The sequence below is a fragment of the Panthera tigris genome, chromosome B4, assembly GCF_018350195.1.
Source record: "Panthera tigris isolate Pti1 chromosome B4, P.tigris_Pti1_mat1.1, whole genome shotgun sequence".
Classification (NCBI taxonomy): Eukaryota; Metazoa; Chordata; class Mammalia; order Carnivora; family Felidae; genus Panthera; species Panthera tigris.
This window is the reverse complement of record NC_056666.1, coordinates 21,637,387-21,647,952: the sequence shown is the minus strand read 5'-3', so window position 1 is coordinate 21,647,952 and position 10,566 is coordinate 21,637,387. Positions and strand designations below refer to the sequence as shown.

The window sequence follows — 10,566 nt, the reverse complement described above, 5'->3', positions numbered from 1 at the left end:
TGACAACCTAAATTCCAGTCCCATCCCTGTCCCATTATTTGTTTTATCACTGGGTAGAAACAACGATCTCCCTTAAAACCACGGTGTTCTCATTTCCAACGTGGGAATAACAAGTTGCACTTCAAAGATTACGATGAGAATTAAATGAGAGAGCACACATGAATATGCTTTTTAAAAATCCCAAGATACCGTTACTATGTATCTAACATGGGATCATAATTCTCATCCAGATGAGAGTATTGTTCTTTATTTTTTTTAATTGTTTAAGTTTATTTATTTAGTTTGAGAGAGCATATGAGCTTGAGCCACGGAGGGATAGAGAGAAGGAAAGAAAAAAATCCCAAGCAAGCTCCACGTTGTTAGAGTGGAGACTGATGTGGGGCGTGAACTCATGAACCAGGAGATCATGACCTGAGTGGAAATCAAAAGTCAGTTGCTTAATGGACTGAGCCACCCAGGTGCCCCTGTTGTTCTTTCTTTAAATATTCCTTTCAATAAAATAACGTGATGTCTGGGACTTGCTTTAGAACAGAGATGGGGCAGAAGGTACAGGATAAGACGGGAAGCAGGCTGGCCACATGTTAATGATTGCCAATGCTGGGGGATAGATACATGAGTGTCCTAAAAGATCCCATCGCAAAAAACTGGAATTAGGCAACGGCACGCCGATTAAGAATGAATTTTAATGTAATTTGAGAAACGAACCTTAGCTTCCGGAGTGCTGCAGAAGATCATTTTAGAAAGTCAGAGAAGCTTTTGAAAACCTGATGAAATGTACATACAAAAAAACATTGTGCAGCCTTCTTTTAGAGGGATCTCCAGAATCCTGCAGTTCAGCCAAAGATGCCCGTTGGACTCTGGTCCCTAAATTGCCATGGATTCCGGTCAAGGTCCCTGTTTTGGTAAGCCAATCTTTTTATTTTAGAGTAAAACACTGCAGTTCTGGGAGACCTTTGGTCCAATGCCCACATATGAGCCCAGGGACCCTGATATTCACCAGACAGTTCTTTCCCGTCTCTCTTAGGGAGAGAAAAAAAAATGGAATTAACAGGCTATGACTACTCTTGAGCAACTTACCACAAGGCTCTGCAAGCTGTTTCCCAAAAGACAAATATTACAGCAAGGGAAGGATATCTTATGTTTGCAAAATACCTATAAGAATTTTCTCTCATTCTAAAATGTGTTCGCCCTTGCCAGTTAGGGTAGTTTTTAGAGACAATCTGCCCCGTGGACATGCCTCCAATGGGGAGAGAGCCGGGCTAAATGTTTTCTCAATGACATTTTTTATCTACAGGGGGTGGTAAGGGCAGAACACTGTTGCCCTTTGGAATAGAAATGCACTCAGGGTCATAGACCCCAGCTGGTATTGCAGGCAAATTCCTTTGTATCCGCTTTCGCCCAAGTAAGTAAGAGTGGAGGATTGTCCCAAGACTTTATGAGGAAATATCTCATTTATAAATGCTCAAAACCAATGAGAGTAATATCTAGATATTGCTTAACACGGTTTTGGGCAGAAAACCAAGGGGATAGTAGAAAAACCTTTTGACTAATCATCGACTTTTGGTGCCCTGAAAGCTCTACTCATTGCTCACCCTAGAGAATTGAAAGTATGCTTTTGGCAAGGTCTAAAGCAAATATGTTTAAAGGTCGGGTTACTCTGCCAAAGCATACACATAATCGATGCATGCATTGATCTTCATCCTACATTCTGTGCTTCTTGAATTGTGTTAATGCAAGTGAAACGAAAACAGAAGCCAAAAATACCATGACTTGCCAAATACCGTGGAGTTTCATTATACTCAAATTAATTTATGTGGCTGTATCCAGGGAATTTAACTAGAAGCCTTTGGTATGGGGCACAAATGGGAAGAGAAGGGCACAAAAGCAAATGGGTGGCAAGGAGAAGGAGAAGGGGGAGAAGGATGAGGAGAAAGAGAACGATTTAAGTAGCACAAGTGATCACTCCCAGTGGCTGCATGAGTGTGTGCCCAAGGTCAAATGGCACCTAAGGAGCCACTTGACCCATCTGAGGCAATACTCCTGACCTCCAGGACATCCAGGGATTCACAAATAGGTCATTGAAAAACTTAGTTTTCCAAAGGTAACTTTCACTAAGTGTCACCATTAGAACATGCAAAACACTTCGCTGTTTAAATTCAACTTGGGGGCAATATTTTGCACTACTTTCTAAATGGTACCATTCAATGCCAAAATTATATGCCTATTTTTAAATTATTAGGAACCATTTTGCCCCCAGATGATAGAGAATCAACAAATTTAAACTACCCTTTGACTGTGAATACCATATTTAAAAGGCAACTTCTCTGGGAGCCTGGGTGGCTCAGTTGGTTAAGCATCCGACTCTCAATTTCAGCTTAGGTCATGATGTCACAGTTCATGAGTTTGAGCCTTGCATCAGGCTCTGTGCTGAGCGTGTGGAACCTGCTTGGGATTCTCTCTCTCTCTCCCCTCTCTCTGCCCCTACTCTGCTTGCTCACTCTCTCAAACAAATAAACTTGAAAAAAAATAATAAAAAGCAACTTCAGAAATTACCGTCGTACGGACCTATACAAATTTTGGAATACCAGTCAAGAAACAAACTCCTTTGGTGTGAAAAACACACTCATAGTTCCCAAATAAAAGCATGCATGGACATCTTCATTGGTCCTTTGGTTTTTCTTGAATTATTATGGGAGAGGAGGGAGACAAAAAGTTGGTCATAAGGTCCATTTTCTCTCTATCCTGATTAACATGTTTTAATTATATTTTAATTGAAAACAACAATGGCATTTTGAGGAACCAGTGGCCCATCTAGTATATCTAGTATATTGTCCAGATTGGACAATCAGAGTGCATCCTTTTTAACATTCTCTTCTATATGTCAAAAAGTAATAATCATGCAATAATCAGTAATAATCATCATTTTCTTGATTTGTTCTTTAGTTTTCAAATAAATAACTTGTGATGAAATGTTTTTCATTTCAAACTTAAAAAGATGTCATTCAGGAGCGCCTGGGTGACTCAGTCGGTTGAGCGTCCGACTTCGGCTCAGGTCACGATCTCGCGGTCTGTGGGTTCAAGCCCCGCGTCGGGTTCTGTGCGGACAGCTCAGAGCCCGGAGCCTGCTTCGGATTCTGTGTCTCCCTCTCTCTCTGCCCCTCCCCTCCTCATGCTCTGTCTCTCTCTCTGTGTCAAAAATAAACATAAAAAAAAAAAAAAAGATGTCATTCAAATTCAATAAAGTATTTCATGTGTGAACTAAAACACACACTTAACTCAAAATATTTCACCTCGGCACTTCATGCTCTTTTCCACGATTTTAAAATCTTAATGCGAGTAGGAACACTACAGGCTCACAGAGAATGACAGATCTGAAGGATCTGATTGTGAGGAGAGCTCATTTCTTGTCCTCACAATGCCTGTGCTATCGTCGAGGATTTCAAGCATACCGTTAAATGAGGAATGTGGAACGTCACAGGGCTTGGGAAAGGCCTTTCCAGTTAGTTCCAGAGATGCTAAGCCTCCATGAATTTATTCTCTGAATGAAAACCCATGGAGAGCCCGCTGAATAACCGGAGGCTCTCCAAATTAACTTCCAGTTACAATACAGTGTCAATTGAAGGATACGAAATGAAAAATGTGCTCGTTTGAAGCTCGCGCCACAACAGACTCAACTCAATCGTGCAAAATTGATTTGGGGGGAGAGGCACATTTTATTACTAATATTGCTTACAAGTGCCAGCACACGATGAGTTTTTTTTAAAAGAATCACATCGATTCTTCGTCACTTTGATGATTGTTTTTGAATTCTCTACATCAGGGTACCCCTTTATTGCCTGCATCCAGAGCTGACCACCCTCACCTTTTCTCCCTTGGTACATCACTTTGAAGATTACTCTGTATCTAAAAAACTTAACTTCTTTCACAATAACTTAACGGCTTTTCACAATTTTACGGTAATTCATAAGGTGACTACGAGGTACTAATGCCTGCTTGCTCTTTTTTTTTTTTTTTTTTTTGAGAGAGAGAGAGAGAGAAAGAGCGAGCCTGAGCAGGGGAGGGGCAGAGAGAGGGAGAGAGAATCCCAAGCAGAATTTACACTGCCAGTGCAGAGCCTGTTGTGGGGCTCAAACCCACAAACTGTGAGATCATGACCTGAGACAAAATCAAGAGTCAGATGCCTAACCAACCGGGCCACCCAGGTACCCCACCTGCTTGCTCTTTGGTATAAATAAGTAGCCCTGAGGAAATGTTTCAGGCAGGCCTCCTTATAGGTCACTGTGCATTTTTCAGTCCTGTTCATCCAACCTGGCCTAATAATCCCCCTGTCTCAGGCTACTTCTGTTCTCCTATTGGACATATTAGGGACACCAATGTGCTCAGACACATACGACATCATTCCCACCATAAAGGAGCTGGATGTGTCGTGAGGTGGTCCCTGCCATCTTCTAAGACAATCAGGAGTGGAGGCGATAGGTAAGGACCAGGAGAAAGATGGATTGTTTTTCCTCCTGTGGACCCACGACCTTGAAAAGGCGTTGGAGAGGACCACAAAGGGCACTGTTCCCCTCATTCTGACTATGAGATACTTAGGGAAAGAGGAAATAAATAGCCCTGACTAGAGAGGGTCTCAGTGGAGTCAAGAAAGTGAAGAAAACAGTACAAGACAGTTGGAGGCAGAAGGGGATGTGCTTGTTGCTCACGGAACAGGAGCTCTGGAAAGCGCCGGAAGGGCTGGCAGGCTTGTGGAAGGGCAGTTGGATGAGGGAAGATGTTTGGGGCAGTGAGGGATGAGAGAAGGCTAGTGATAGAGATGAGGGAATATAGGAACTGCACCCCAGGCCAAGGCCAATGGGAACAGGCTATAAAGCCCTGGGTAAATCCCCAACAGAGGGCACCTGCAAAGGGACTCCTTGGGCCCACCTAGAAGAAAGCCTCAGTGATGCCCTGTTTGGCAGTTTCCTTTTTGGGGGCTGGCGGGTGTAGGCAGCCCCAGAGAGGGGCAGGTCTGGAAGCCTAGAAGCAAGAATGAGCCAACAGGAGCCCTAAGACTCTTCACTTGCTTTGCAATTCTGGGACATGGGCTAAGCATACAAGTTCTACTTCTCTTACTCTTGAAGCCCGTTGAAATAGTATCTTCTGTGAGGTGCCTGGAAATCTTTCAATTCAACAAGTCTCTCCAAGCGGTTTTTATCGCTAGGGAAATTAGGAAACACTGCCCGGAGACAATAACACATCCACCGGTGTGCAGGGCACCGTTCTAAGAACTTCCACGTTTGCTCATTGACTCCTAACCACAACGGCCTGCAGTGTGGTCTTCTTTTCACAGACTACCTGCCCCTCTTCACCAATCCGTGGTGGGTGGCTGTTCCCACTTGAATCTCAGGGCAATCTCATTTCACATATCCACCCTCTCTCGGGGAAGATTCTGAATTCTCCAACGCCTGCCTTGAGATTAAGCACCCGTTTGCAGATCTCTTTCTTTCGCAAAGCACATCGTTAGGTTCGTTGCGTTACAGAGGGGCTCCAGATGTATTGTTGTTTCTAAGAAATCAGAGCCATTCCGCTTTTTGTCCCAGTGCCTTGGGCAGCGTCAGCGCCTACCTTGATCTTGAAGATGTGGAGACAGAAGTTGGCAGTAAACCGGCTTTGAAAGCAGAGACCTTTTGAGTAACTCTGGCTGAGAGTCAGAGTCCTGCAGAAACTGAACCGGGAAAAGGAAAACAGAAAGATCATCTGGTTTGGCTGGCCCACCTGGCACCGGATGCTGGCCAGGAAAGAGAATTTCGGGGCAGAAGACAAAGGTAATAGATATTTCCCGTCTCCTGTCACACCCTTCTCCCACACACTTACCCACTCTGAGCAGCTTCCCAGAGACTAATAGTTTCCAGTTTACTAAAAGCCTATACTCACCTTTCCCTTTCTAATTCCTTTTACACTTGCCTGTACGTCACAATCTTCACATTTTAGGCCTCTCTGGTCTCCGATTAGTCAATAGCACAAAAGCTAACACCCATTCATCTCAAACCTTGAGACGATTACCGCAAATGGGAACGCTAACCATTTTTCTCATCAACAATTATCCCAACTCCTTCAGCATGAAGATGCCTTTTTTTTTGTTTTTTGTTTTTTTTTGCTCTGTAATTCAGACTCTCTTTCTTGAAACTCAAAACATGCATGAAGCACCTACCACTATTCTTCACGGTTTTCCTTTTTCTTCCTTTTAAAAAAAAAAAAAAATTCCATTCAGGTTTTTGTTTGTTTGTTTGTGTAATCCTAACAAACTGGAAGGGGGGGCGGGGGGAGACATCCATACCTCTATTTTTTTTTTTTCTCCAGATAAAACTGAAAAAACAGACAGATGATGAGGTTAGTAATTTGCCTGAAATCGTGCGGCTGGTAGGAGAAAGAAGCAGGATCGGAGCTACGTCTGACTTCAGTCTGTACTCTCTCCACCATATTGGGACACTCAGCGTGCAAGCTGTTATGTTCATTGCTCTGCATGTTTATCTGTTATCTCCTCAAATAGATGAAAAACATGTTCGCAGAAAACACGGAGTGCTTCCTTGTACTGACGCTGTGCTGGGCACTCGGTTGGAATGACATAAAATGAAGCGATTGCTTCTCTCATTGGTCAAGCCAACCTCTCTAAATCGGCTGCTGAAAGCTTCAAATCAAAAAGCTCCTGAACCAAAGTGACTCTTCAGAATTTATAGCAGAGTCACAAACCGTTTGGTGACATCGCCTGAATGTTGGACTACTGCTTAGACCATCTCAACATCCCTCGTTGTTGGGGATCCCACACCCCGTGCGACCTCCTTGCGTGACACCTCTCCACTCTGTAGTCACTTGACTTCAGCGATCTAGGAGCTGTGTTCTTAGCAACAATTTTCTTGGATCATTCAACAGGGGAGAAGCCTTACCTTGCTCCCTCCATTGAAAACCCCTCACCTGGAACTGTAAAATGTTCTGTCAGGACGTCATTTGTAAATATTTAATGGTCTGTGTGTTCTGTTAACTGGTTTGCATGCCCAGTAATAACAGTTCTGTGCAGAAACTTAACTATCGAGTGGATGAGATGGCATGATTTGTAGATCTTTTTCCAGAACTTCTGACGGAGGAACAAATAGAGAGTAAAGATCATCTTTCGTCTAAGAAAGGAAGGTCTGGGTGTTAGGGGGGAGTTTAAATTCTGTTTGCTCAGGGTGCCTGGGTGGCTCAGTTGGTTAATGTCTGACTCTTGATCTCTGCTCGGGTCATGAGGTCATGACTTCATGGTTCATAAGTTTGAGCCTCGCATTGGGCCCTTCACTAACAGCACAGAGCCTGCTTGGGATTCTCTGTCTCCTCTCTCTCTGCCCCTCCCTTGCTCATTCTCTCTCTCTCTTTCTCTCTCTCTCTTTCTTCCTCTTTCTCAAAAATAGACTTTAAAAATTAATTAATTAATTAATTCTCTGTTTGCCCAACCACCAGTTTCTAGACCTTCAACCTGACTCTACCAACTTCTCTCCATTGCCCTTGACCCCCCCCCAATTTGCTCTGTCATCCTTTCTGGCCTTGACTATTGCAATAACCCCTCAACTCTTGATTACTGCAGTTTTTTTCTCTAGTCAACACAGAGATATCTTTAGACAGTAAATCGAATATTTTGTTTGTTGGTTTGTTTACGCGCCTGTTTAAAATCCTTCCATTTCTTTCCAGTTTCTGTAGAACAAAGTCCAAACTCCTCACCATCGCCTACAAGACACTCCAAGGCCTGGCCCCTGCCCCTGTCTCCAACCTCATCTAGGACTTCAGTACCTGAATGTCTGTTGAGTGAATGAACGAGTGACACTTTTTCTTAAATGTTTCGACGTATGCCACCTGCACAAAAATCATAGTGCTAGAACATAACAAACTTATTGTCGTGTGTTCACTTGGACAGAAGCTACTTGGTAAATGTTACAGGTGAACATGTCTATTACCAGTTTTATCTCTGCCGTGTTCACGAAAAGAAAGCTCAGAGCCAGTGGCCCCCAGGTGGGGGCCACGGAGGCTTCTCGGGGTGCAGAGCAACCCGCGGGCCCCAGGCCCCTGGCCAAACCCGCTCTCGCGCCTCAGCTCGGGAGGGCCTTCCTGCACCTGGAAGCAGCCCCGCGTCGCAGTGACGCCAGATGGGGTGTCGTGGTGGCTTCTTGGAGATGCGACCCGGCACTTTGAGGGGAGGAGCTTCATACTGGTGGGGGCCAAGATGCTGCAGGTGCCAGAGCGCCCTCACCGAGCACTACCGGGGCCTGCAGGGGAAGCCCTTCCACCCAGCCCTCATCAGCTACGTCATCAGCCACGTGAGCTCCGGCTCCATGATGGCCGTGGTCTGGACAGGCCCCAGCGTGGTCTACACCTCAAAGCCCTGGAAGGACACACCGATTCAGCTGAGGCTGTCCCATCACCAACAGGGAGGACTTCGGGGTCCGCATCAGCAGGAACATCATCCACACCAGTTACTCCGTGGAGGGGGCCCAGAGGGAGAGCCAGCTGTGGTTCCAGGGCTGTGAGCTGGTGGACTGGAAAGCCACCAGAGAAGCAGCTAAGGCCACCAGAACAGTCAGGCTGCCCTCAGCCACCTCAACAGCCACTCAGGATCAACTACCTCTGTCGTAAGAACTTGAGCCCACACCCGTGCTCTGCCCATCTGTCCCAGACCACCTCCCTGTCCACCTTCCACCCCACCCCAGCCCAGAGGGGTTGAGCAACCAACTTGATTTATATGCCTTTTAGTATGCTGAGCCAGCAAGAGATTGGACCAAATCCTCTCTGTACCAAAGTGCCAGACAACCCTCGGGATGTCTCCGAAAGCGTGTAGTGTGACCTCCCTTCCCCCGGGGGGAACGTTAAATGCAAAGCCGTCAGAGTTTGAAAGTAGAGATAAAGCTTACTCTCTCACAAAAAGAAAAAGAGAAAGAAAAAAAGAAAGTTCAGCTTGACTCCAACCCTATCTCCGTAGGTATTTTGTGAGAGACTTTTACTTTTACCCTTTTGGCTGAAAACTAATAAGACAAAATCTTACAATAATATCTATACTATGTTAGCCAAACAGTATATTCTATAGGGTCATCCTATTTGTACTAAGGGTCATCAGTGTTGCCTCGTATCTATTAGTTAAAATCAATCAAGGACCAGTAGCTGTTCTGGTGATGACAGATTTGATTGTCAATCACTATATCAACTGGAGGGTCTTTTTTAAAATGTCTTTATTTATTTTTGAGGGAGAGGGAGAGAGGGAGGGGCAGAGAGAATGGAGGACAAAATGGGTTCTGTGCTGACAGCAGCGAGCCCGATGTGGGGTTCGAACTCACAAACCCGTGAGATCATGACCTGAGGCTAAGTCGGATGCTTTACCAACTGAGCAACCCAGGTGCCCCTGGAGTGTCTTTAAAATTCATACAAAACATATTTTTTAAAGGCTCTCCTTTGGAATGTAAGTAAACAACCATTGTTGACCATTTGGGGAAGCTTACCACCCTTTTGTTCTAGTAACAACACCTAATGAACACAATAGCCAGGAATGAGTGAAATTTAAAGACTGAGAAGTGTCATACGGGTATGATCTGTGACTAGTTAACAAACATCACTCAGTTAATGGATTTCACATGGGTGATGGGCAGGTTTATTAATATGCTGATTCTATTCTGGGAATCCTTATTAGAAGACACGGCTTTCATCTTTAAGATGTCAAACGTGCTTCCAATGGATGAATTATCATGATACAAAAATAGACTGCAGATAAAGCCCTCAATTTTACCACGAATGCAGAAATCCAGATTGTTACTTTTTAGAAAGGTAGGGGATTTCAAATAAAGACATAAAATTGGTTGGAAAACACGGGCTACTTTTCTAGATTATGATTTTCTTAGCCATCACTTACTTAACAAATATTTATTTACAGGGGGTCAGGCAGGTAAAAGACCTATCAGGGTTCTAAGAGTAGACTCTTCAAATCATGCTTAAAGGCTCAAAGTGAGTACTTACTTAAATAGGCCAGGGATACAGTTTCATGACCCAGTAAGAGGTATGGTCCACAATATCTATCCTTCATCTCATTTTGCGTATTGGAGGAGCCCAAATCTCACGGTAGCCTATTCAGCCGGAAAATCCACTTCCGTGTATGCTATAAACCAACTAGGTTATCTCTCAAAGGCAAATGAAAAAAAAAAAAAAAAAAAAACATGTAGAGTCATATTTCCCAGAGATCTTTAATCTAAGTCCAAATGTTTAAATATTTTAACATAATTAGAAAGGATCATTTAGTTCCTTGCTTTCAAAATATGATCTTTTATATCTAGATCTGAATGACTCACGTGTACAGAATCAGCAAACACGTGCAGAACACCAAGATAAATTTACATTAACAGGTTTTATTGTATTAACTGAAAGCCGTAAGAGCTTCACATGCTCTAATAAGCCCAGGGAATTCATAAGAGCTAACAATGCCAAGACCAAATTAAAAAGAAAGTTCAGATGTCAGACTTAGTTCAAAGAGATCTTTGGAAATGGTTTGTTTTCAAGTTGAAAATTTTCTGACTTGAA

At 43.9% G+C, this 10,566-nt stretch overlaps 1 pseudogene; it reads left to right on the top strand.

Moving 5' to 3' along the window:
• Positions 1 to 5,764: 5,764 nt before the first annotated feature.
• On the top strand, positions 5,765 to 8,640 carry LOC102969358 (annotated as a pseudogene).
• The last annotated feature ends 1,926 nt before the right edge of the window (positions 8,641 to 10,566 follow it).